Consider the following 27,810-nt stretch of genomic DNA (forward strand, 5'->3'; position numbering starts at 1 on the left):
TGGCAATACCAATCATTATGAACGAAGAGGAGGTGGCCGCAGGAGAAAATTAATAATAGCGAGAATTCGTCTTGGATACAAATATCCAAGGAGATTTGGAATGGAAACAACAGTTGAGCAGCTGAGTTGCAGAATCTGTGGTGAGAGTGACGGAGATCGTCTTGACCACTACCTGAGAGAATGTGAACATCTGAGAGACATTACAAATATGTGTAGAACATTAAACCCCACCTTGATTGAATTAGGAAAATACTATTTGTCATATCTAGATAGTGTTAGTAAAAGATTCCCCCAATTTGCACCTACAAGATAACAAGATTTTAAGGGTTGACGAAGATTAATGTTAATCTTGTTTGAGAAGCTGTTCACTTGAGACGGTTAAGCAAGTCCCAGCTGTCTCTGGGCACAAGTGGTAGGATGAAACACCCAGCGGGTTTTCTTCCTATTGGGGAATGCTGTACATGCTGCTATGGCGGTGTGTCCACTCACAAGATGAGTGGCGCTGCCCAATAAACTCGCCTCTCGGGGCAAAATGAAAAAAAATAAATTTTGAGTCATCCTGAGGCACTCATACGGAGTCTCATTGACTCAGTGATATAGTCACTTTTATTGAATCACTTATAATAAGTCACTCACACTGATTCATTTATACTGAATCATGCAAAGTCACTGCAACATATTTGCTCATACTGAGTCACCCTCATGGAATCACTCAATCTGAGTAACTCAATTTGAATCATTTCAATTTAGTCATTCTTACTGAGCAACTCCCATTGGTTTATTAATACTGCATTACTCGTGCTAAAGCACGCATAATCGGTCACTCTCACTGAGTCAGACATTTGTGTCACTATTACTGAGTCACATGTCTGAATTGTGGAAAATGTTTATTATATTGCCTATCAACAAGGTATTTGGTGGTGGGAGAGTATGAACTCCTCTTAAGGATTCCCCCCCCCTAGCATCACCCTCCCAATGTCATTTCTACACCATGCTACACTAGTTTCTATTGAACTCTTCCTAAGTGTTCACTCTAGCATCACCCACCCAACGCTAGTCTACACACTGCCAGTAGCGTAAATTAGGACTATGACTGTCCGCGCCATCTGAGAAGATGAGCCAGCTGTGGCCACCTGTCCAGGTATGGGACCCGTTCATAGTCCTAAGAGGTGTGGGAGGACCGCCTCGCGCTCATGCGTAGTCACCTGGGAAGATTTGCAGTTGCCAGTGCTGAAAGGGGGATGTGAGGATAGGGAGAGTATGTGTAGCAGGTGTGCAGCAGGTGTGTAGCATGTGTGCAGGTGTATGTATGTTAAAGAGTAAAATGAAAGTGTGTGTAATGGGGTCGTAGAGTTATACAGGTGAGCATGCTTAGTGAGGTTTAAGCATAGGGAGGGCTAGAGTCAAGCATGCAGGCAGCACTTGGCAACACAGGACTTAGGAGACCGGGTTGACTATGTGGAAAGGTTAGGTTAGGGAGGCGTGGGAAAAAAGGGAGGGAGGGGGCGGGTGACAGTCACACGCTCATGTCTGATGGGGTAACAGCTGTCCATCACCCCAACCCATCACTCAGACTCATGTTTTCTAAAACCACACACATTAACCAAAGGAGTTCTGTCGCCCTCTAGAGTTCTGCATGTAGCCTCTAGAGTTAGAAATATATAAAGAATATTTATTTGGTGGGAGATGTAATGGAGATGGACTAAATCATACTTTTACATATCAAAATGATATTTTGGGCAGCAGAAAGATGATTTCCCTGTTACGTTACATTGTGTTACAAGGACTAAAACATTTATATTTTAAAAATGATATTTTGGACAGCAGGGAGATAATTACCTCGTTACGTCATGTTACATTACGTTACAAGGAATGATTGTAGTGTTTGGTTGTTTCAACCACATGAGAGTGGATGCAGAGTTTAATGTTGACTATTCTGTATTTAGTGATGTGTGCTGACTGTACGATGTGACACAACCTTAATCTAATTATTGTTATATCAATAACAATAACTAGATTATTGCGAAAGTCGATTATCTCTGCTTATATATCTGACGTCTTTCAAAGTTTTCCAGTTTCTTTATGGGTCCAAGGTATAAAGGCGTGCATGACGTTTTCAAATTTCATTACAAAATCTTGGGTGATGGTATCTTTCACGCCACCTATAGTATTTTTATGGAACATGATTCCCTCCTATAGTTCATAACAGGATGGTGAGATTTATATCTCATAAAAAACTTGAATAAAACTCAGTAGATGTGATCACCCCATGCAAGTTTCCCAAAGATATTGATAGGCTAGACAAAGACTGTTTATTTAACACAAGGGCTTAGCAATAAAGTAACGATGACGTACTTGAGTATTTTGAAAGTCGAATGAAGCATAATGCAGTTAAGAAACTGTTGAATGAAGCTAAACTTGTCTATTTTCACCTGTGAGGAATAATTTTAGTAAAGGAATGATGAAAGACACTGTCTGGTAAAAGTTAAACTTAATAAATTGTGTGATGGGGGAATTTAAATTACTGCATATTGGAGAGTAAACACACAAACCAAGAAGAAGGAAAGCAAAGTTGAATGATGAAGTAGAGTTGGTAAGGCAGAGAATGAGCTGCACACCTGCTACACATACTCCCCCTATCCTCACATCCCCCTATCATCATTGACAACAGCAAATCCTTCCAGAAGACTACGCACAGGCACGTGGGGATGGGGGGTCCTCCCACGTGCCTGTGCCGGGGGGGGGGGGGGGTAACTAACACTAGTACTTTTGATGAGTATAGAAAGCCAGTGGCTTATCAGTGGGCCCACATTTGTCCTGATGATTTTTTTTCATGGTGGATTTTAAAATTAAACAGTTTTGTCGTATACAGCTTCAGCAGGTAGGCGATTCCTTGGGTTTATATCACGAAAGACACAAAGAAACTACGTCGATGCTGCAACGTTCTAACAAGTCTTATCACCTTCTAACACGTTGTAACACCTTCTAACATGTTGTAACACTTTCTAACATGTTGTAACAACTGTCTAACATGTTGTAACAGCTTCTAACATGTTGTAACAACTAACAACTATCTAACATGTTGTAACACCTTCTAGCATGTTGTGACAACTGTCTAACAAGCTGTAACACCTTCTAACAAGTTGTAACACCGTCTAACACGTTCTAACACCTTCTAACATGTTGTAACACCTTCTAACAAGTTGCAACAGTTTCTAACAAGTTGTAACACCTTCTAACAAGTTACAACACCTTCTAACACTTTGTAACACCTTCTAACAAGTTACAACACCTTCTATCAAGCTGGAACACCTTCTAACACGTTGTAACATCTTCTAACATATTGTATCACTTTCTACCACATTGTAACACTTTCTAAAACCTTCTAACAAGTTGCAACACTTTCTAACAAGTTGTAACACCTAACACTTTGTACCACCTTCAAACAAGTTGTAACTCCTTCTAATATGTTGTAACACCTTCTAACAAGTTGTAACTCCTTCTAACATGTTGTAACACTTTCTATCATGTTGTAACACCTTCTAACAAGTTGTAACATCTTCTAGCAAGTTTTAACACCTTATAACAAGTTGTAACACATTCTAACACTCTGTACCACCTTCTAACAAATTGGAACTCCTTCTAACATGTTGTAACACCATGTAACAAGTTGTAACTCCTTCTAACATGTTGTTACACCTTCTAACAAGTTGTAACTCCTTCTAACAAGTTGTAACTCCTTCTAACAAGTTGTAATTCCTTCTAACAAGTTTTAACTCCTTCTAACAAGTTCTAACACCTTTTAACATGTTGTAACTCCTTCTAACATGTAGTAACACCCCCTAACAAGTTGTAACTCCTTCTAACAAGTTGTAACGCCTTCTAACATGTTGTAACACCTTCTAACAAGTTGTAACTCCTTCTAACAAGTTGTAACTCCTTCTAACAAGTTGTAACTCCTTCTAACACGTTGTAACACCTTCTAACACGTTGTAACACCTTCTAACACGTTGTAACATCTTCTAACATATTGTATCACTTTCTACCATATTGTAACACCTTCTAACATGTTGTAACATCTTCTAACAAGTTGAAAATTCTTCTAACATGTTGTAACACCTTCTAACAAGTTGTAATACTTTCTACCACGTTGTAACGTCTTCTAACACGTAGTAAAACCTTCTATCAAGTTGTAACACCTTCTAACATTTGTAACAGCTTCTAAAATGTTGTAACACCTAACAAGTTGTAACACCTTCTAACACGTTGTAACATCTTCTAACACGTTGTAACACCTTCTAACACGTTGTAACACCTTCTAACACGTTGTAACACCTTCTAACAAGTTGTAACACCTTCTAACAAGTTGTAACACCTTCTAACAAGTTGTAACTCCTTCTAACAAGTTGTAACACCTCCTAACATGTTGTAACACCTTCTAACAAGTTGTAACTCCTTCTAACATGTTGTAACACCTTCTAACAAGTTGTAATACTTTCTACCACGTTGTAACGTCTTCTAACATGTAGTAAAACCTTCTATCAAGTTGTAACACCTTCTAACATTTGTAACGCCTTCTAACATGTTGTAACACCTTCTAACATTTTGTAACACCTTCTAACATGTTGTAACACCTTCTAACAAGTTGTAACACCTTCTAACATGTTGTAACACCTTCTAACAAGTTGTAATATTTTCTACTACGTTGTAACGTCTTCTAACACGTAGTAAAACCTTCTATCAAGTTGTAACACCTTCTAACATTTGTAACAGCTTCTAAAATGTTGTAACACCTAACAAGTTGTAACACCTTCTAACATGTTGTAACACCTTCTAACAAGTTGTAACACCTTCTAACAAATTGTGACAATTATCTAGCAAGTTGAAACAACTAAACCGCCATAAAAACTGTATAACAAGATGTAACCACTTAGTAATGAGGTAACAATAGGGACCGTTACACTGTGTGTTTGCAGAGTGATGGATTTTGACTCCAAGTTCCTTCATTATGTTCAGTAATATGCCGCAAGGTAATGTTAATCATTTGGTTGTTGTGACGTGGGTTGTTATATCCCCCATGTAAGGTCTAGCATTTGTTACATTAAAAAGTATTTGCCAGTCTTCTGACCATTTGTGGAGTTATGTGGATTTCTTCCTAAGTCCTCGATATCATTTTCACTTCCCACTTCACCATAAATTTTTGTGTCATCTGCAAAATGATGATGTGGGGAGGATGAAGGAACGGGGAAGTGGGGGATGGTGGATAGGAGGGGACGGAGGAGTGAAGAATGGCGTGGCTGACAAGTGGACAGGGAAATGGGAGATGGTGAAGGGGGGGGGGGGAGAATGGTGGGGAGGACGAAGGGACGGGGGTGTGGGGGGGATGATAGGGAGGACGAGGGGACGGGGAAGTGGGGGAAATGTTGGGAGGACGAGGGGACCGGAGATGATGGGAATGGTGAGTAGGATGGGGGAACAGGGGAGGGTTGCAGTGGCTCAGGAACGCGCATGCGTTGCTAAGTCACAGCAACGCGTGGCTGGGTACAGCTAGTATATACTATAAAAACAATTGGGTCGAAAATGGATCCCTGTGGTACCCTACTCACCACATTTCTCCAGTCAGATTCCTTCCCATTTAGCACACCCTTCTGTTTTCTTTGTTTTAACCATTGTTTTACTTATTCTTGTTTTATTTAATTTGTTTTATTTACAAGTAATTTAATAAATAGAATACTATTTATTCCATGTGCCTGTAATTTCCTTGCTAGTCTTTCATGTGGTACCTTTTATCGAAAGCATTATCACAGTGCATATATACTACATCTGCTGGAAGTCCGTTGTCTGAGTAGTTCGTTACCGTTTCCAAAAATGTGATCTATTTTTAACATACCAAAGTTGAGTTGATATTATAAAATTGTTCACTGTGAGATGGTGGATGATTCTCTCCCTTAGGACTCTCCACATGAGCTTGCAGATGTGTGATGTCAAGCTAATCGGACGGTAGCTTTCTACTGAGCTTTCTGTCTATTTTGGAAATAGGGGTGACAGTGGAGGGTAGAAATAGCCCTAGCTATTCTATCCTTTTGAGATGTATCATATTGTCTCAATAAATGTACTTGAACTTGAAGGGGTGACATTTGCATATTTCTAATCTAGGGGAACTATCCCGTGGTCCAGAGATTTTCTGGAAAGGAGTTTCAGTGGTAGGTATAGTTCCTCTGCCAGTTCCTTTACGGTTTAGAATATAATACTGACCACAACTGGGGTAACCAACCACTTTGCGTGGACGGTAGAGCGACGGTCTCGCTTCATGCAGGTCGGCGATCAATCCCCGACCGTCCAAGTAGTTGGGCACCGTTCATCGCCCCCCCCCCCCACATCCCGTACGTCCCATCCGAAATCCTTAGCCTCATCCCTTCTCAGTGCTATATAGTCGTAATTGCTTAGCACTCTCCTGATAGTTCCCTTCCCTTCCCCCCACCTGGGGTGTTTGAGTCTTATAGTTTGTCAGTGCTCTTCCTGGTAATGTTGTACGCTATGGGTATATCACTTAATTCGTTCTCTTCACCTTCTTCAAATATTTGTGTGGGTAATGGGATGCCACATAAACTTTCTAGTGTAAACACTGATGTTAAGTATTCATTCAGTGCTGTTGCACGTTTATCGTCCAATTCAATTTGGTTAGAGTTATCTTACCATGGTCGACCGAGTCTTTTGTTTAATTTTTCTTCTTATAGGCATAGAACGACTTAGGAACTTTCTTTATGTTTTGAGCAAGTGGTTTTCGTAGTTTCTTTTGGCTGATCTAATTTCCTTTTTGGCTGAGTTTAATGCCTTTTATAATATCTCATAATTAGTGATGTTCATCATGGATTTATATCTCCTCCAGAGGGCGTTTAAATTATATAATTGAATCATTTTATAGTTCTACTTGTATTCGATGTTAGCTTACTGACCATATGTTTAAGCACTTGTGGGCCGATATATTAGCAATTAAAATTGAGTAACTAGCACCCCGCTCTCCCAACTCCGGGGTGGAGGGGACGTCAACTCCGGGGAGGAGGGGACGTCAACTCAGGGGTGGACAGACGTCAACACCGGGGTGGAGGGACGTCAACTCTAGGGTGGAGAGATGTCAACTCCAGGGTGGAGGGACGTCAACTATGGGGTGGAGGGGACGTCAACTCCGGGGTGGAGGGACGTCTACTCCGGGGTGGAGGGACGTCAACTCCGGGGTGGAGGGAGGTCAACTCAGGGGTGGAGAGACGTCAACTCCGGGGTGGAGGGACGTCAACTCAGGGGTGGAGAGACGTCAACTCCGGGGTGGATGGACGTCAACTCGGGTGGAGAGACGTCAACTCCGGGGTGGAGGGACGTCAACTCAGGGGTGGAGAGAGGTCAACTCCGGGGTGGAGGGACGTCAACTCGGGTGGAGAGACGTCAACTCAGGGGTGGAGGGACGTCAACTCTAGGGTGGAGAGACGTCAACTCCGGGGTGGAGGGACGTCAACTCTGGGGTGGAGGAGACGTCAACTCCGGGGTAGAGGGACGTCTACTCCGGGGTGGAGGGATGTCAACTCCGGGGTGGAGAGCCGTCAACTCCGTGGTGGAGGGACGTCTACTCCGGGGTGGAGGGACATCAACTCCGGGGTGGAGGGAGGTCAACTCTGGGTGTGGAGGGAGGTCAACTCCGGGGTGGAGGGAGGTCAACTCCGGGGTGGAGGGAGGTCAACTCCGGGGTGGAGGGAGGTCAACTCCGGGGTGGAGGGAGGTCAACTCCGGGGTGGAGGGAGGTCAACTCCGGGGTGGAGGGAGGTCAACTCCGGGGTGGAGGGAGGTCAACTCCGGGGTAGAGGGAGGTCAACTCCGGGGTGGAGGGAGGTCAACTCCGGGGTGGAGGGAGGTCAACTCCGGGGTGGAGGGACGTCAACTCCGGGGTGGAGGGGACGTCTACTCCGGGGTGGAGGGACTTCAACTCCGGGTAGGAGAGACGTCAACTCCGCGGAAGAAGGGACGTCAACTCAGGGGAGCATAGACGTCAACTCCGAGGAGGAGGGGACGTCAACTCTGGGGTGGAGAGACGTCAACTCCGGGGTGGAGGGACGTCAACTCTGGGGTGGAGAGACGTCAACTCCGGGGAGGAGGGGACGTCAACTCCGGGGAGGAGGGGACGTCAACTCCGGGGAGGAGGGGACGTCAATTCTGGGGTGGAGGGGACGTCAACTGTGGGGTGGAGGGGACGTCAACTGTGGGGTGGAGGGACGTCAACTCCGGGGTGGAGGGAGGTCGACTCTGGGGTGGAGGGAGGTCAGCTCTGGGATGGAGGGGACGTCAACTGTGGGATGGAGGGACGTCAACTCCGGGGTGGAGGGACGTCAACACCGGGGTGGAGAGACGTCAACTCCGGGAAGGAGGGGACGTTAACTTCGGGGTGAAGGGACGTCAACTCCGGGGTGGAGGGACGTCTACTCCGGGGTGGAGGGACGTCAACTCTGGGGTGGAGGGATGTCAACTCCGGGGTGGAGGGACGTCAACTCCGGGGTGGAGGGACATCAACTCCGGGGTGGAGGGGACGTCTACTCCGGGGTGGAGGGACTTTAACTCCGGGTAGGAGAGACGTCAACTCCGGGGAAGAAGGGACGTCAACTCAGGGGAGCATAGACGTCAACTCCGAGGAGGAGGGGACGTCAACTCTGGGGTGGAGAGACGTCAACTCCGGGGTGGAGGGACGTCAACTCTAGGGTGGAGAGACGTCAACTCCGGGGAGGGGACGTCAACTCCGGGGAGGAGGGGACGTCAACTCCGGGGAGGAGGGGACGTCAATTCTGGGGTGGAGGGGACGTCAACTGTGGGGTGGAGGGGACGTCAACTGTGGGGTGGAGGGACGTCAACTCCGGGGTGGAGGGAGGTCGACTCTGGGGTGGAGGGAGGTCAACTCTGGGATGGAGGGGACGTCAACTGTGGGATGGAGGGACGTCAACTCCGGGGTGGAGGGACGTCAACTCCGGGGTGGAGAGACGTCAACTCCGGGGAGGAGGGGACGTTAACTTCGGGGTGAAGGGACGTCAACTCCGGGGTGGAGGGACGTCTACTCCGGGGTGGAGGGACGTCAACTCTGGGGTGGAGGGATGTCAACTCCGGGGTGGAGGGACGTCAACTCCGGGGTGAAGGGACGTCAACTCCGGGGTGGACGGACGTCAATTCCGAGGTGGAGGGACGTCAACTCCGGGGTGGAGGGACGTCAACTCCGGGGTGGAGGGACGTCAATCTTCACATTTGGTTTGTTCCCCAGAAATGCCCACTTCGAGGCTCTGACCAACAGTTCCACTTTGTTTGCTATCATGAGCGTTTGTGAGATGCTGACGGTCTTCAACAAACATACGAATGTTTAGTGAACAAATAAGTGCATAAACTTTGAGTAGAGAGACTGTAACAGAGCCATTGGTTAATTAAGAAGAATTACAAGAACGCCGGCAGACGCCAAGCTCGCTATGGGTTCATCAAATGAAACAACTTTCCCAGCTCAAGAGAAGAGTTAAATGAACCTGGCATAATTAGACTTTGTGTACTCGGGTTCCTTTACATTTTATCAGAACGGTTATAACTGTTTTTATTTATTGATTGTTTGTATAGTGATCAATCGGTTTTATGTCATTACCATTTTCCCCATACAAAGAACACTGGTTATTAATACGGGCTTAACCACACACTCATGTACGTTAAATTTCGTACCTTTTTGATTTACGTTTAGTAAGAATTAGATGAGATTAAATATAAATAATTATTTAAGTATCAATCTTATTTTATTAATTATTTCAGTCAATTAGGACATCTCTCCCATTATATTGTGACTGAGGCCATTTAGTCACTTTGATCTATCAAAGTTAGTTTGAGAAAAACAGTGTTTGCCCCCTTAACGAGCCAGTGTCCTGCTGCATTGGATACGAATTTACCGAATTAGTTCAAATTTTGGTATCTCCTTGGGTACTGCGAAAGCAGAATACACTACGCCTTTAGCTAAAATACATCTTGTCACCTCATGAGTTTAGGATACAACTGATGTGACTAAATTCAGCAAAGGCCTAAATCATTTATTATTTGCTAATCTATGCATAATTGATTCATGTTTGTTTTACTATTCACATTTTATTTAAGTATTGAGTATTGTTACAAGGATTAACACCACTGTGAAAGTTCTCAAGTCCTTTGTCTCTCACCTGTTGAAACTTAGATGTGTTGTTCATTGTAACTGACCTATAGCTTGCTCTATTTTATGAACTTGGTAAACTAGGATAGTGTATGCGGGAGCTACACAATGTCCCACATGTGTCTGGTCCTTCTCACATGTGTCTGGTCCTTCCCACATGTGTCTGGTCCTCCCACATGTGTCTAGTCCTTCTGAACCTCCCACATGTGTCTGGTCCTTCTGAACCTCCCACATGTGTCTGGTCCTTCTGAACCTCCCACATGTGTCTGGTCCTTCTGAACCTCCCACATGTGTCTGGTCCTTCTGAACCTCCCACATGTGTCTGGTCCTTCTGAACCTCCCACACGTGTCTGGTCCTTCTGAACCTCCCACATGTGTCTGGTCCTTCTGAACCTCCCACATGTGTCTGGTCCTTCTGAACCTCCCACATGTGTCTGGTCCTTCTGAACCTCCCACATGTGTCTGGTCCTTCTGAACCTCCCACATGTGTCTGGTCCTTCTGAACCTCCCACATGTGTCTGGTCCTCCTGAACCTTCCACATGTGTCTGGTCCTTCTGAACCTCCCACATGTGTCTGGTCCTTCTGAACCTCCCACATGTGTCTGGTCCTCCTGAACCTCCCACATGTGTCTGGTCCTTCTGAACCTCCCACATGTGTCTGGTCCTTCTGAACCTCCCATGTGTTCAGCCACGCACCCTATGCCAACTGGATGAATAGTGGTACGGACAAGAAGAACCACTGTGGCGAGGTGAGTCACAGTGAGGTGGATAAGCTCAACCACGAACCGAAGAAGACGTTTACAGGGAAAAGAATTTCATAGAGGAATGAAGATGTCGCCTTCCGTACCACTACCTCACCTGGCATTGTTGTACCACTGCCTGACACATAGACACTCTTGGCCCAATCAGGTTGTATCCTACCTACACCGAGGTTGTTACCCAGCACCATCTGCATGTGCTCTAAGGGTAACTTAGGGGCAACAGCTACGATAGCCTTCTCGACTCCATAGTCGGCAATCAGCTGTACCTCGTGAAGTGGTAACCTGTACTCCTCTGCAACACTCCGTATTCTCACCACTCCCACAGATGATTCCATAAAATCGTTGGGAAGAATACTCCTGGCTACCATGCTTATGTCAGCACCCGTATCACGAAGAACTGCAACCTCCACTGGGTCTGACTTCCCAAACTTCACGGTGGCCCCGAAAACGAAGGGGTGTTCGCCCATCTTCATTTCCCAACTATTCATATTGGGTCCACTATAATATGGGGTATGAACAAATACTCTCTCCTCTTCAAACATCAGTCCCATATTCCTCTGGTGCTCGTCACACTCACGGGCAAAATGACCTCTTACACCACAGTTGTAGCATCGGCCGCCTCTCCTAGGCGACCACTCACCAGTCACTCTGGTGATGCCAATAGTAGACGTTCCCTGAGTCCTACTTGGACTCCCCGTCGTCGGTTCCCGGGCAGCAGCTCCTACTCCCGAGCTAGGTCCACTGCTCACAGCTTGAGGCTTCCTTCCCGCATCCCTCGAGCTCTTGAACCGATATTCTTCACTGGGCAAACTACCCTTGGGAGAGTTCCAGCCCGTCCTTGCTCCTGAACTCTTAAAGTTCCCTCCAGACATGGTGTAAGGCGATTGTCTGGGCGGTCCCTTCCTTCTAAGATGCAGTGTCTCCTCCAGCTTGGTTCGCTGTACCTTTAAGGTCCTTTATTCCTGCCTCCTTCACTCTGACCTTGAGTTCCGGAATGGAGTATGGACATGATTTTTTCCATCACAATCAACTGTTTCAGCTCCTCCATCGTCTCTACCTCTTTGCCTTCAGCCATCGTAGAAACTTGCGCTCCATGTCACGAGCAGTCTCAGCATATGACCTTCCTGATGCCCTCGTGCAATCACGGAAGCGTTTCCTGTAATCCTCCGGGGTTAGTCTATATGAGTGGAGCACCGCTTTCTTCATTGTGACGTATATGGCACACTCCTCGATGTCCAACATGTTATATGTCTCTCTGGCCTCACCAGTCAATCTACTCTGTACTAACGCAGCCCAACCCTCTTCCGGTCATTCCTTCAATGTTGCTATCCTGTCAAAATGGTCGAAGAAAGCCTCGGCCTCCAGAGGATCAAAGGTAGATAGATCGCGCTCCCGGGCCTTGAGGTCATCCCGACGTGCAGGTATCGAGAGTAGCCCACGTTCAAAGTGCCTCAGCTCGACCTCCCCGTTCGCCTCTATCTCGGCTCGTCGCATTTGTAGCTGGGCTTCCCTGTCTTCTCGTTTCAGCCGCGCCGCTCGTGCTTGCTCCTCATGATGCAGCTGTGTTTCTCTCTCCTCTCGACGCAGTTAGGCCTCTAATTGCATTCGTATTATCTACAGCTGCATTCTCTTCCCGCTACTATTGGATCCCCCCACTGCTTCCACGTTCACTGCGAGTTCTAGCCACACTGGTAGGTGCTTGGGACGGCTCTACTGGGGACGGCCCACTTTGGGAAGGCTCCTCTTGGCATGGCTCTACTCCCATCGTCTCCTCTCGAGCTATGAGCTGTGCCATGATCTCTATCCTATGTTCCGCTACCTTAGTCGTCCTAACTCTGATCCCAAAGTTGTTTGCCACTTGTTGGAGCTGAGCTTTGGTACACTCCTCCAAAATTTTCTCATCCCCCATCCCAATAAATTTCTTTACAGTATCCTCCTCCATCTCTATATTATCGAGCATACACGACAGCAGAGACAAATTAATGGGTGTTAATTTCAATGTTTCACTCCCTTAGCGGGTTGGGTAATGCTATCACCAAATTCACTGGCAACACTGTATTCGTACCCTGGCAACACTGTCCGCGAATTTTGACAACATTGTCCTGAACTCTGGGCAACACTGTTGCCCGACCAACGTATCCTGGCAACACTGAACTTCGATGAACGTATCCTAGCAACACTGTATTTTGACGAATGTATCCTGGCAAGGTTGCCAATTCTTGTCACGAGTGGGGGGGGGGGGGCTGGGGCTATGCTAGCATGGGGCTGCTACGGGGTTCTGGACACAATACTCAGTCTCTCCAATCACGTGACTCCCCAGATTTAACTTTGTCCCACAGAAGAGGACCAGTAATACCCACCACCGCAGGTCTTCGCTCCTACCACTGGGGGCACCACTGATTCACCCTGGGAGCCCTTCAGTCAACCACGGGCAAACTGTAATTAGCAATTCCGGCCTAGACCCATGGAAGAGTGAAGGAAGACCCAGACTTACCTTTTAACAATGACTTACCCTGAGTCTTGCCTGCCAGACAAAAAGTTCCAGGAATTCCTTTCCCACCTGCCTTCTCTGCTTGTTGCCAAAGTGTTGCTACTCCTACAGATTTGACACTGGACTGACAGCCCAAGGTTCACTTGGGGTGTGTACCAATAAATCCAAATAACTAATAATTCTAATTATTAATTATTGGATCTATTAGGTATAATAATCTTCATTGCATTTAGAAAGATAGCAACAGAGATAGGAGAAAAGAGACAGTGAGAGAGAGGAGAGAGAGAGAGAAGCAAGAGAGAAGCGAGAGAGAAGAGAGAGAGAAAGAGAGAGAGAGAGAGAGAGAGAGAGAGAGAGAGAGAGAGAGAGAGAGAGAGAGAGAGAGAGAGAGAGAAGAGAGAGAGAGAAGAGAGAGAGAGAGAGAGAGAGAGAGAGAGAGAGAGAGAGAGAGAGAGAGAGAGAAAGCGAGAGAGAAGCGAGAGAGAGAGAGAGAGAGAGAGAGAGAGAGAGAGAGAGAGAGAGAGAGAGAGAGAGAGAGAGAGAGAGAAGCGAGAGAGAAGAGAGAGAAGCGAGAGAGAAGAGAGAGAGAGAGAGAGAGAGAGAGAGAGAGAGAGAGAGAGAGAGAGAGAGAGAGAGAGAGAGAGAGAGAGAGAGAGAGAGAGAGAGAGAGAAAGAGAGAGAGAGAGAGAGAGAGAGAGAGAGAGAGAGAGAGAGAGAGAGAAAGCGAGAGAGAGAAGAGAGAGAGAGAGAGAGAGAGAGAGAGAGAGAGAGAGAGAGAGAGAGAGAGAGAGAGAGAGAGAGAGAGAGAGAGAGAGAGAGAGAGAGAAGAGAGAGAGAGAGAGAGAGAGAGAGAAGCGAGAGAGAAAGAGAGAAAGAGAGAGAGAGAGAGAGAGAGAGAGAGAGAGAGAGAGAGAGAGAGAGAGAGAGAGAGAGAGAGAGAGAGAGAGAGAGAGATAGTTATCAGTGGTATTCCATGGGCAGACTGGGGAGACGATCCTGTGAGGACTATGGCAGCCAGAGTGACTGTGACTGCCGGCACCGCCTCCCCTACCAACCGTTGACCACAGGTCTGGCAGTATCGTACTACACTCCAGGCCCCGGGCACCAACTTCCCCACACACAACACATACTACAATGCCTACATATAGGTTCTTGGGCATTGGTTATCCTCTATAAGTAACATAGGACCTTTATCACACACAAACACATATGCACACATTGGCAAGAGGCACTGAACTACAGGCCAGTTTTCCCTTACTTGTATACCATGCAAGGTGATGTAGAAGATCGTGAGGAAAAGGCTCGAAGAGTATCTGTAGGTCAATAGCTTTGTATCACACCACCAGCAGGGGTTCAGAGATGGTAAATCGTGCCTCACAAGTTTAATAGAATTCTATGACCAAGCAATAAAAATTAGGCAAGAAAGAGAAGGGTGGACAGACTGCATTTTCTAAAACTGTCAGAAAGCCTTTGACACAGTACCCCATAAAAGGCTGATAGAAAAGTTGGAGCAACAGGCTGGAGTAAAAGTGTAAGTGCTCCAGTGGACAAGAGAGTATCTAAGCAACAGGAAACAGCGAGTAACTATGAGGTGGGAGACGTCAGAGTGGGAAGATGTCACCAGCGGAGTCCAACAGGACTCTGTACTTGGACCCATCCTGTCTCTAATTTATGTAAACGATCTTCCAGAGGGTATAGATTCATTCCTCTCAGTGTTTGCTGATGACAGAAAAATTATGAGAAGAATCAGAGATAGACAGAGATAGATGATAGATAGATGAAGATAGACAGAGACTAAAGGACGACCTGGAAAAAACTGAAGGAATGGTCTAGAAAATGGCTACAAAAGTTCAACTCAGGAAAGTGTAAAGTAATGAAATTAAGCGAAGGGAACAGAAGGCTGAACACAAGGTACCATCTGGGAGGTGAAATACTGCATGAGTCAAATAGAGAGAAATATCTGGGGGTTGATATCACGCCGAACCTGTCCCCAGAGGCCCACACCAAAAGGATATCATCAGTGGCATATGCTAGGTTGGCCAAAATAAGACTTGCCTTTAGAAACTTGTGTAAGGAATCGTTTAGGGCCTGTATACTACTTATAACAGACCATTCCAGGAATATACAGCTCCAGCCTGGAATCCATTCATAGTTAAACACAAGAGTAAGGGGAGACATGATAACCACCTACAAAATTCTCAGGGGAATTGACAGGGTAGACAAAAACAGATCATTAGCACGGGTCGAACACGAACAAGGGGACACAGGTGGAAACTTAGTACCCAAATGAGCCACAGAGACATTAGAAAAAAAATTCTGTGTCAGAGTAGTTAACAAACGGAATGCATTAAGTAGTGATGTGGTGAAGGCTGACTCCATACACAGTTTCAAATGTAGATCTGTTAGAGCCCAGTAGGCTCAGGAATCTGTACACCAGTTGATTAGCAATTAAGAGGCGGGACCAAAGAGCTAGAGCTCAACCCCGAAAAGCACAACTAGGTGAGTACAACTAGATTAGTGCATATACACACACACACGCACACACACACGCACACACACACACACACACACACACACACACACATACACACTCACACACACCGTAGGGGGCCTCGTAGCCTGGTGGATAGCGCGCAGGATTCATAATTCTGTGGCGCGGGTTCGATTCCCGCACGAGGCAGAAACAAATGGGCAAAGTTTCTTTCACCCTAAGTGCCCCTGTTACCTAGCAGTAAATAGGTACCTGGGAGTTAGTCAGCTGTCACGGGCTGCTTCCTGGGGTGTGTGTGTGTGTGGTGTGGGAAAAAAAAAAAAAAAAAAAAGTAGTTAGTAAACAGTTGATTGACAGTTGAGAGGCGGGCCGAAAGAGCAGAGCTCAACCCCCGCAAAAACACAACTAGTAAACACACACACACACACACACACACACACACACACACACACACACACACACACACACACACACACACACACACACACACACACGATTAGTGAGGTCCGCGGAAATTCGTCAATTTCTCGGGACATTGAAGGAGTATAGAGGCTAGACCATAGTATTTGGCCTCTCGCAGTGTGTAGCTAGCAGGGTGCAACATAGCATAGTCATATCGCTTGCGATAGTGCGAAGATTTGGCGAAGAAACCAAAGTGGAGCTAGTGGCATCACAGGTGCATGTAAGTGTGCGACCTGACCGGGTGGGACGCCCCGCCGTGGAACTACCTGATTGTGCTGTTGAGTGGTGACTGTGATCAATGGTACAGTGAATTAGTGAACTGTCACACAACGATACAGTGACTGACTCCAGAGCTTTGTGTAGACAGAGAAGAACCGACCTTATCAATCTACCAGCACTTAGTGAATCACCTAGTGGGAGACAACGACGGATAACCATCATCATCATACATCGTCCTTACTCATCTGGTTGTGTGAGCGGGAGGAGACTGGTATGTACCCCCTCTCTGGTCAATTAATCAGGTGTACAGATTGAGGTAAAATATTATCAAATTCTTGTTCAGGATATCATATATATTTAAAAATCTCAGGGTGGCTCATTTCGACAGAAGTAACGCATAAGGGATATCTTGACACATACAAGCACGCCCGCCCATGTACGTATACACACACACAAGTGTGCACACGCTAAAACAGACACACACACACACGCACACACGCACACACGCACACATACACACACACACACACACAATCGTTCAGTCAGGGGAAAAGGCATTAACACCTGGGATCAGGACCTTACTCTCCCCCCCCCCCCTCTTGACCCCCCCATCTGACCTGACCTGACCTGGTCGCCATCTCCGCCCCCCCCCCCAGTCCCCAGCATCGCCCATACACACACTCTTCCCCTCCCCACTCTCTCCATCTCTCTCCCTCTCCCACTCCCTCTCTCCCACTCTCTCTCTCTCTCACTCTCTCTCTCTCCCACTCTCTATCTCTCCCACTCTCTCTCTCTCCCACTATCTCTCTCCTGCTCTCTCTCTCTCTCTCTCTCTCTCTCTCTCTCTCTCTCTCTCTCTCTCTCTCTCTCTCTCTCTCTCTCTCTCTCTCTCTCTCTCTCTCTCCCTCCCTCCCCCATCCCGCTCTGCCCTCCTGACAAATCCTATCAGACACAACTATAGAAACAGGGTCGAGCATGGCAGCCAGAGGTAACAGGGGAACAGGGAAGAGCCAAGGTGACGAAATGAAGGAAATGTTCACCCAGTTTCTGGAGGACATCAAGAGTGAGATGCAAGAAATGATGCAGGAAATGAAGAACGAAATAAGCAACCTGAAAAGAGAGCTGACAGCAGCAAAAGAGGAGATTAGAGCCCTCAAAGAGAATGGTATCGAGGCTGAGAATCAGAAAACCATCCAGGGAGAAGGTGGTAGTAGTTTTTTAGATGAGAATGCCACAATAAAAGCAACATTTGCGGAAATACTAAAAAAAGTAACTCTGAAGTAATGACTGCAGTGATGGAGGTGGCCATGAAAGCAGCCACCTCACAGGAGGTGGCACGCTCCACTAGCCAACTGCTGGAAAGGAACAGATCAGTGGTTGCTGTAGGTATTAAAGAACAGGAAGGCTCTAATAGGACAGAGTGGAATGACAAGGACAAAGCAGCAGTGAATGAAGTACTAAAGGCACTAGACATGGAAGGGGCTGAGCATAGCATTGAGAAGGTTTTCAGGCTAGGTTGGTACAACAAAGACCGAGAACGAATGATAAAGATAGTGTTTGCCAACGAGAGCACAAAGGAGAAGATCCTATCAAGGAAGAGCTCCCTGAAAAACGTGGGGAAATTCAAAAATGTATTCCTCCAGAGAGACATGACAAGGGAGAAGAGAGCCGTGGCAGCAGAAGCAAGGAAGAGGCGCAGGGCGTGAGGGGAAAACCAGGAAGTCACAGCTCCCAACACAACACCCCCAGAAGCGAGGGGGGAACCCACAACCAGCTACCCAGTAACACCAGAAGGGAGGACAACCCCGCCTCCCTCCTCTGCATAGAAAACCCTTCTACCCCAAACCCTCCCTGCCCCCACTCAAATGTTCAGCCAAATCTCCCTCCCCCCACACCCAATCCCCACCCTTCTACCCCTCCCCTCCTCCCGAGTCCTCCCTCCCCCCCTTTCCTTCCCGTCCTCCCTCCCCTTTCACCCCATACCCTCCCTGTCCCTCCCCCTTCACTGGATACCCCGCATCTCATTTCAGTATCCTCTGAGACCCTGTTATCCACCTCACAGGTCCTCACATCCATGGAACAGCCTCCCCCGCCAGCAGAACACTCACCAAGGAGGCGATTTGAGAAGGGACAGAAGACAGTGAGCCTCAAAGCGATGTACACTAACATAGATGGAATTACAAATAAAGCAAATGAGCTTGGAGAACGGGTACTAGAGGAAAACCCTGACATAATAGCCCTCACAGAAACAAAGATCACGAAAACGATAACAAACGCAGTGTTCCCACAGGACTATTATGTTATGAGGAAAGAGAGGGAAGGAAGAGGTGGGGGTGGTGTAGCTATGCTGGTAAGAAAAGGCTGGGATTTTGAGGAGATGGATATTCAGGCCTGTGAAGGTTTCAGTGACTACATAGCAGGTACCGTAACAAATGGAGGGGAAAAAATGATAGTCGTAGTCATATATAATCCACCACCAAATGACAGAAGACCTAGACAGGAATATGATAGAAACAACATGGCCACCATTAACATAATAGAAAGAGCAGCTTCTGTTGCTAGCAGGAATGGATCTGGACTACTAATTATGGGAGACTTCAACCATAGGAAGATAGATTGGAAGAACAGAGACCCGCATGGAGGACCAGAAACATGGAGAGCTAAGCTGCTGGGCGTGGCAACAAGAAACTTTCTAAGCCAGCACATCAAAGAACCAACAAGAATGAGAGGAGAAGATGAAAAAGCAATACTTGATTTGATATTTACCCTAAATGAGTGGGATATAAGAGAAGTTAAGATGGAAGCGCCCTTGGGAATGAGTGACACCAGTGTATTGAACTTTGAGTACCTGGTAGAACTAGGACTTATCTCCCCAAAAAAAGAACTAGGAATCAAAAGGCTGGCATACCGAAAGGGAAATTATGAACAGATGAGAAGTTTTCTAAGTGAAATACCTCTGGGACACAGACCTCAGAGATAAGTCTGTACAGGGTTTGATGGACTATGTTACCCAAAAGTGTCAGGAGGCAGTAAACAGGTTCATCCCGGCCCAAAGGGAAAAATCCGAGAAGCAACAGAAGAATTCATGGTATAATAGGGCATGTATGGAAGCGAAGAAACTTAACAAAAGGGCGTGGAGGAACTTCCGTAATAACAGAACACCAGAAAGCAGAGAGAGATACCAGAAAACCAGGAATGAGTACGTCAGGGGGAGAAGAGAAGCAGAGAAAAGTTTTGAAAATGATATAGCAAACAAAGCCAAGACCGAACCAAAGCTACTCCACAGTCACATCAGAAGGAAAACAACAGCGAAAGAACAGGTATTGAAACTTCGAACAGGCGATGACAGGTATACAGAGAATGACAGAGAGGTGTGTGTGAAGAACTAAACAAGAGGTTCCAGGAGGTCTTCACAATAGAACAAGGTGAGGTCACTGTGCTAGGAGAGAGGGAAGTAAACCAGGCGGCCTTGGAAGAGTTCGAAATTACGAGAGAGGAGGTGAAGAGACACCTGCTGGATCTGGATGTTAGAAAGGCTCTTGGTCCAGATGGGATCTCACCATGGATACTGAAAGAGTGTGCAGAGGCACTTTGCTTGCCACTCTCCATAGTGTATAGTAAGTCACTGGAGATGGGAGACCTACCAGAAATATGGAAGACGGCGAATGCGGTCCCAATATCCAAAAAGGGCGACAGGCAAGAGGCACTGAACTACAGGCCAGTGTCCTTGACTTATATACCATGCAAGGTGATGGAGAAGATCGTGAGAAAAAACCTGGTAACACATCTGGAGAGAAGGGACTTCGTGACAAATCGCCAACATGGGTTCAGGGAGGGTAAATCTTGCCTTACAGGCTTGATAGAATTCTACGATCAGGTGACAAAGATTAAGCAGGAAAGAGAGGGCTGGGCGGACTGCATTTTCTTGGATTGTCGGAAAGCCTTTGACACAGTACCGCATAAGAGGCTGGTACATAAGCTGGAGAGAGGGGCAGGTGTAGCTGGTAAGGTGCTCCAGTGGATAAGGGAGTATCTAAGCAATAGGAATCAGAGAGTTACGGTGAGGGATGAGACCTCCGATTGGCGTGAAGTCACCAGTGGAGTCCCACAGGGCTCTGTACTCGGTCCTATCTTGTTTCTGATATATGTAAATGATCTCCCAGAGGGTATCGATTCATTTCTCTCAATGTTTGCGGACGATGCTAAAATTACGAGAAGGATTAAAACAGAAGAGGACTGTTTGAGGCTTCAAGAAGACCTAGACAAGCTGAAGGAATGGTCGAACAAATGGTTGTTAGAGTTTAACCCAACCAAATGTAATGTAATGAAGATAGGTGTAGGGAGCAGGAGGCCAGATACAAGGTATCATCTGGGAGAGGAAATTCTTCAGGAGTCAGAGAAGGAAAAAGACTTGGGGGTTGATATCACGCCAGACCTGTCTCCTGCAGCACATATCAAGCGGATAACATCAGCGGCATATGCGAGGCTGGCAAACATACGAACGGCATTCAGAAACTTGAGTAAAGAATCATTCAGAACTTTGTATACCACACATGTCAGGCCAATCCTGGAGTATGCAGCCCCAGCATGGAGTCCATATCTAGTCAAGGATAAGACTAAACTGGAAAAGGTTCAAAGGTTTGCCACCAGACTAGTACCCGAGCTGAGAGGTATGAGCTACGAGGAGAGACTACGGGAATTAAACCTCACTTCGCTGGAAGACAGAAGAGTTAGGGGGGACATGATCACCACATTCAAGATTCTGAAGGGAATTGATAGGGTAGATAAAGACAGTCTATTTAACACAAGGGGAACACGTACAAGGGGACACAGGTGGAAACTGAGTGCCCAAATGAGCCACAGAGATATTAGAAAGAACTTTTTTAGTGTCAGAGTGGTGGACAAATGGAATGCATTATTAAGTGATGTGGTGGAGGCTGACTCCATACAAAGTTTCAAGTGTAGATATGATAGAGCCCGATAGGCTCAGGAATCTGTACATCAGTTGATTGACGGTTGAGTGGCGGGACCAAAGAGCCAGAGCTCAACCCCCGCAAACACAACTAGGTGAGTACACACACACACACACACACACACACACACACACACACACACACACACACACACACACACACACACACACACACACACACAACTAGGTGGCGGCTGATTCCATACACAGTTTCAAGTGTAGATATGATAGAGCCCAATAGGCTCAGGAATCTGTACACCTGTTGATTGACGGTTGAGAGGCGGGACCAGTTGAGACAGAGCTCAACCCCCGCAAACACAACTAGGTGAGTACACACACACACACACACACACACATACACACACACACACACACACACACACACACACACACACACACACACACACACACACACACACACACATCGAAGGGCATTGGTGGCTGAGTGGACAGCACGCTGCACACGTAATTTCGTTTTTTTTTCACACTGATACCCATGTTACCTAGCAGTAAATAGGTGCCCGGGAGTTAGACAGCTGTTATGGGCTACTTCCTGTGTGTGTGTTTGTGTGTGTGTGTATGTGTGTTAAAAAATTAGTAGTAGTTAGTGACAGTTGAGAGGCGGGCCAAAAGAGCAGAGCTCAATCCCCACAAGGACAACTTGGTGAATGCAACTAGGTGCCTGCACACACACACACACTCACACACACACACACACACACACACACACACACACACACACACACACACACACACACACACACACACACACACACACACAATGTTTGCTGACGACGCCAAAATTATGAGAAGGATTAAGACAGAGGAGGACAGCTTGAGGCTTCAAGAAGACCTGGACAAGCTGCAGGAATGGTCGAACAAATGGCTGTTAGAGTTTAATCCAAGCAAATGTAATGTAATGAAGATAGGGGTAGGGAGCAGGAGACCAGATACAAGGTATAGTTTGGGAGATGAAATCCTGCAAGAGTCAGAGAGAGAGAAAGACCTGGGGGTTGATATCAGGCCAGACATGTCCCCTGAAGCTCATATCAGGAGGATAACATGAGCGGCATATGCCAGGTTGGCTAACATGAGAACGGTTTTCAGAAACTTGTGTCAAGAATCTTTCAGAACATTATATACCACATATGTCAGACCAATCCTGGAGTATGCGGCTCCAGCATGGAGTCCATATCTAGTCCAGCATAAGACTAAAATGGAAAAGGTTCAAAGGTTTGCCACCAGAGTAGTACCCGAGCTGAGAGGTATGAGCTACGAGGTGAGACTACGGGAATTAAACCTCACTTCGTTGGAAGACAGAAGAGTTAGGGGGGACATGATCACCACATTCAAGATCCTCAAGGAAATTGACAGGGTTGATAAAGACAGGCTGTTTAACACAAGGGGCACACGCACTAGGGGACACAGGTGGAAACTGAGTGCCCAAATAAGCCACAGAGATATTAGAAAGAACTTTTTTAGTGTCAGAGTGGTTGACAAATGGAATGCATTAGGAAGTGATGTGGTGGAGGCTGACTCCATACAGAGTTTCAAGTGTAGATATGATAGAGCCCAATAGGCTCAGGAACCTGTACACCTGTTGATTGACAGTTGAGAGGCGGGACCAAAGAGCCAGAGTCAACCCCCGCAAGCACAACTAGGTGAGTACAACTAGGTGAGTACACACACACACACACACACACACACACACGCTCAGAAGAGCGTGTGAAAGCGTGAAAAAGAGCTCAGAAGCCATGGACACAGTGAGGGAGGTAGCGATGCAAGCAGCTACCTCACAGGAAGCAGCAAGGTGCACCACTCAACTGCTGGAGAGGAAAAGATCAGTGGTAGTTGTAGGCATCAAAGAACAGGAAGGATCCAACAGGCAAGAATGGAATGGCAAGGATAGAGAGGCAGTACATTTTCTACTGAAGGGGTTACAGGTGGAAGGGGCTGTACATAACATAGAGAAGGTTTTCAGGTTGGGCTGGTACAACGAGGACAGAAACCGACTTGTAAAGGTGGTGTTTACAAACGAAACCACGAAGGAGGACATTCTCGAAAGGAAGAGTCGTCTGCAGCATATGGAGGGATACAAAAAAGTATTCCTGCAGAGGGACAGGACGAAGAAGGAGAGAGCCAGGGCAGCAGAGGCAAGGAGGAAGCGCAGGGAGAGAGGAGCAAACCAGGAAATCACAGCCCTCATCACAACAGTCCCAGAGATAAGAGGAGAACCCAAAACCAGCATCCCAGCAACACCAGAGGGGAGGGCAACACCACCTCCCCCCTCTGCATAGAAACCCTTCCTTCCCCTCACCCTACCTGCCCCCACCCAACCCTTCCTCCCACCCCACCCCATTCTGACCCTGACACCCCTTCCCCATTCCCATCATGTCCCCCCTCCCACCTTTTTCCCCCTGTCCCCCCTCCCCCTTCATCCCAAACCCTCCCTATCCCTCCTCCCCCCTCACTGCGTATCCTCCATGTCCCCCCTACCTCCTTAACCCACACCCTATCTGTCCCCCCTTCCCTTAAACCCCCACCCCCCACCCCAAAATCCTCTGAGACCCTGCAAACCACCTCACAGATCCTCTCACCCACGGAACAGCTTCCCACACCAGCAGAATGCTTGTTAAGAAAGGGACATAAAAATGAACAAAAGAAAGTGAGCTTCAAGGCGATGTACACTAACATAGATGGGATTTCAAATAAAACAAGTGAACTTGGAGAATGGGCACTAGAAGAAAACCCAGACATAATTGCACTCACAGAAACAAAGTTAACGAAAATCATAACAAACGCAGTGTTTCCACAGGGCTACTATGTAGTGAGGAAAGAGAGAGAAGGGAGAGGAGGAGGTGGTGTAGCTCTGCTACTAAGAGAAGGTTGGAGTTTCGAAGAGATGGTAATTCAGAACTGTGAAGGTTTCAGTGACTACATTTCAGGCACCATAGCAACTGGAGGACAGAAAATTATAATAGTAGTCATATATAACCCCCCACCAAACGACAGAAGACCCAGACAGGAATATGATAGAAACAACTTGGCCACCATCAATATAATAGAGAGAGCAGCTTCTGTGGCTAGCAGGAACGGATCCAGACTTCTAATCATGGGAGACTTCAACCATGGGAAGATAGATTGGGGGAACAGAGACCCACATGGAGGCCCAGACACATGGAGAGCTAAGCTGCTGGATGTGGCATCAAGAAACTTTCTAAGTCAACACGTCAAGGGACTGACAAGATATGAGAGGAGGGGATGAACCAGCCTTGCTTGATCTGATATTTACCCTAAATGAGTCGGATATAAGGGAAGTTAAGTTGGAAGCCCCCTTGGGAATGAGTGATCATAGTGTATTGAGCTTTGAGTACCTGGTTGAGCTGGGAATTATCACCCCCAAAAAAGAACTGGGAACCAAAGGGCTGGCGTACCGAAAGGAAAACTATGAGGAAATGAATAATTCCTATGGGACACAGAAATCGGAACCAAGTCCGTACAAGACATGATGGACTATGTCACCCAAAAATGTCAGGAGGCTGTAAGCAGGTTTGTCCCAGCCCGACAGGAAAAAACAGAGAAGCAAAGGAAGAATCCGTGGTTTAATAAGGAATGTATGAAAGCAAAGGAGCAGAACAAAAGGGCATGGAGGAACTTCCGTAATAACAGAACACCAGAAAGTAGAGAGATATACCAGAGAATCAGGAACGAGTATGTCAGTATGAGAAGAGCAGCTGAGAAAAGGTATGAAAATGATATAGCTAATAAAGCCAAGACCGAACCCAAGCTACTACACAGTCACATCAGGAGGAAGACAACAGTGAAGGAACAGGTGATGAAACTTAGGGTGGGCGAGGACAGGTACACAGAGAATGACAAAGAGGTGTGTGTGAAGAACTCAACAAAAGATTCCAGGTGGTCTTTACAATAGAACAGGGAGATGTAGCGGCGCTAGAAGAGGTGGCAGCAAACCAGGTGACCTTGGATAGGTTCGAAATTACAAGAGATGAGGTCAAGAAGCACCTATTGGAGCTGGATGTGAGAAAAGCTGTTGGGCCGGATGGAATCTCGCCATGGGTCTTGAAAGAGTGTGCAGGAGCACTTTGCCTACCGCTCTCCATAGTGTATAGTAGGTCACTGGAAACGGGGGACCTACCAGAAATATGGAAGACTGCTAATGTAGAACCAATGTACAAAAAGTGTGACAGACAAGAGGCACTGAATTACAGGTCAGTGTCCTTAACTTGTATACCATGCAAGGTGATGGAGAAGATTGTGAGAAAAAACCTAGTAACATATCTGGAGAGAAGTGACTTCGTGACAACCCATCAACATGGGTTCAGGGAGGGTAAATCTTGCCTTACAGGATTGATAGAATTCTACGATCAGGTGACAAAGATTAAACAAGAAAGAGAAGGGTGGGCGGACTGCATTTTTTTGGACTGTTGGGAAGCCTTTGACACAGTACCCCATAAAAGGTTGATGCATAAGCTAGAGAAACAGGCAGGAGTAACTGGTAGGGCGCTCCAGTGGATAAGGGAGAACCTAAACAATAGGAAGCAGAGAGTTACAGTGAGGGGTGAGACCTTAGACTGGCGTGAAGTCACCAGTGGAGTCCCACAGGGCTCTGTACTTGGACCTATCCTGTTTCTGATATACGTAAATGATCTCCCAGAGGGTATAGACTCATTCCTCTCAATGTTTGCTGACGACGCCAAAATTATGAGAAAGATTAAGACAGAGGAGGACAGCTTGAGGCTTCAAGAAGACCTGGACAAGCTGCAGGAATGGTCGAACAAATGGCTGTTAGAGTTTAATCCAAGCAAATGTAATGTAATGAAGATAGGGGTAGGGAGCAGGAGACCAGATACAAGGTATAGTTTGGGAGATGAAATCCTGCAAGAGTCAGAGAGAGAGAAAGACCTGGGGGTTGATATCAGGCCAGACATGTCCCCTGAAGCTCATATCAGGAGGATAACATGAGCGGCATATGCCAGGTTGGTTAACATGAGAACGGTTTTCAGAAACTTGTTTCAAGAATCTTTCAAAACATTATATACCACATATGTCAGGCCAATCCTGGAGTATGCGGCTCCAGCATGGAGTCCATATCTAGTCCAGCATAAGACTAAACTGAAAAGGGTCTAAGGTTTGCCACCAGACTAGAACCAGAACTGAGGGGTATGAGCTACGAGGAGAGACTACGGGAATTAAACATCACGTCACTGGGAGACAGAAGAGTTAGAGGGGACCTGATCACCACATACAAGATTCTCAGAGGAATTGATAGGGTAGATAAAGACAGACTTTTTAACACAAGGGGCACACGCACTAGGGGACACAGGTGGAAATTGAGTGGCCAAATGAGCCATAGAGACGTTAGAAAGAATTTTTCAGTGTCAGAGTAGTAGACATATGGAATGCATTAGGAAGGGATGTGGTGGAGGCTGACTCCATACACAGATTCAAGTATAGATATGATAGAGCCCAATAGGCTCAGGAACCTGTACACCTGTTGATTGACGGTTGAGAGGCGGGACCAAAGAGCCAGAGCTCAACCCCCACAAGCAAAATTAGGTAAGTACAATTATGTAAGTACACACACACACACACACACACACACACACACACACACACACACACATCAGGAGAGGGGCCTGATAGCTGAGTGGACAGCGCTCTGTTACCGTAATCCTATGGTCCGGGTTCGATCCCTGATGATGGCAGAATAAAAATGGTAATTATCTTTCACCCTGATGCGCCTGTTATCCAGCAGTACATAGGTACCTGGGAGTTAGATAGCTGTTACAGGCTGCTTCCTGGGGGTATGTGTGTGTGTGTGCGGGGAAAAAATAGTTGGTAGTTATTAACAGTTGATTGATTGAGAGTTGAGAGGCAGGCCGAAAGAGCAGAGCACATCCCCCACAAACACAACTAGGTGAATACATTCACAAAAAACACACACACACATATTTGATGTTAAAAAGACGTCTTAATATAAATAGTTACAGAGTCACCTTTCTGAGACCAAATAAAAACGTCAAACAACGTTTTATGTTTGCTAGGATGATATTGATTGTTGGCCTAGCACGACCTTGACGGATGACCAGGTACGACCTCAATGATTGAACTGGCGCAAACTTGATGACTGACCTGGCATGACACTGATTGTTGGCCTAGCACGACCTTGATGGATGACCAAGTACG

General features: G+C 46.6%; 1 protein-coding gene across 1 annotated transcript in view; it reads right to left on the reverse strand.

Annotated features, from left to right (window-relative positions):
- The window catches only part of LOC138351716 (golgin subfamily A member 6-like protein 1), a 136,025-nt gene that overhangs the window by 699 nt on the left and 107,516 nt on the right, over positions 1–27,810 (reverse strand). The window lies entirely within an intron of this gene.

Source organism: Procambarus clarkii, chromosome 50, assembly GCF_040958095.1.
Source record: "Procambarus clarkii isolate CNS0578487 chromosome 50, FALCON_Pclarkii_2.0, whole genome shotgun sequence".
NCBI lineage: Eukaryota > Metazoa > Arthropoda > Malacostraca > Decapoda > Cambaridae > Procambarus > Procambarus clarkii.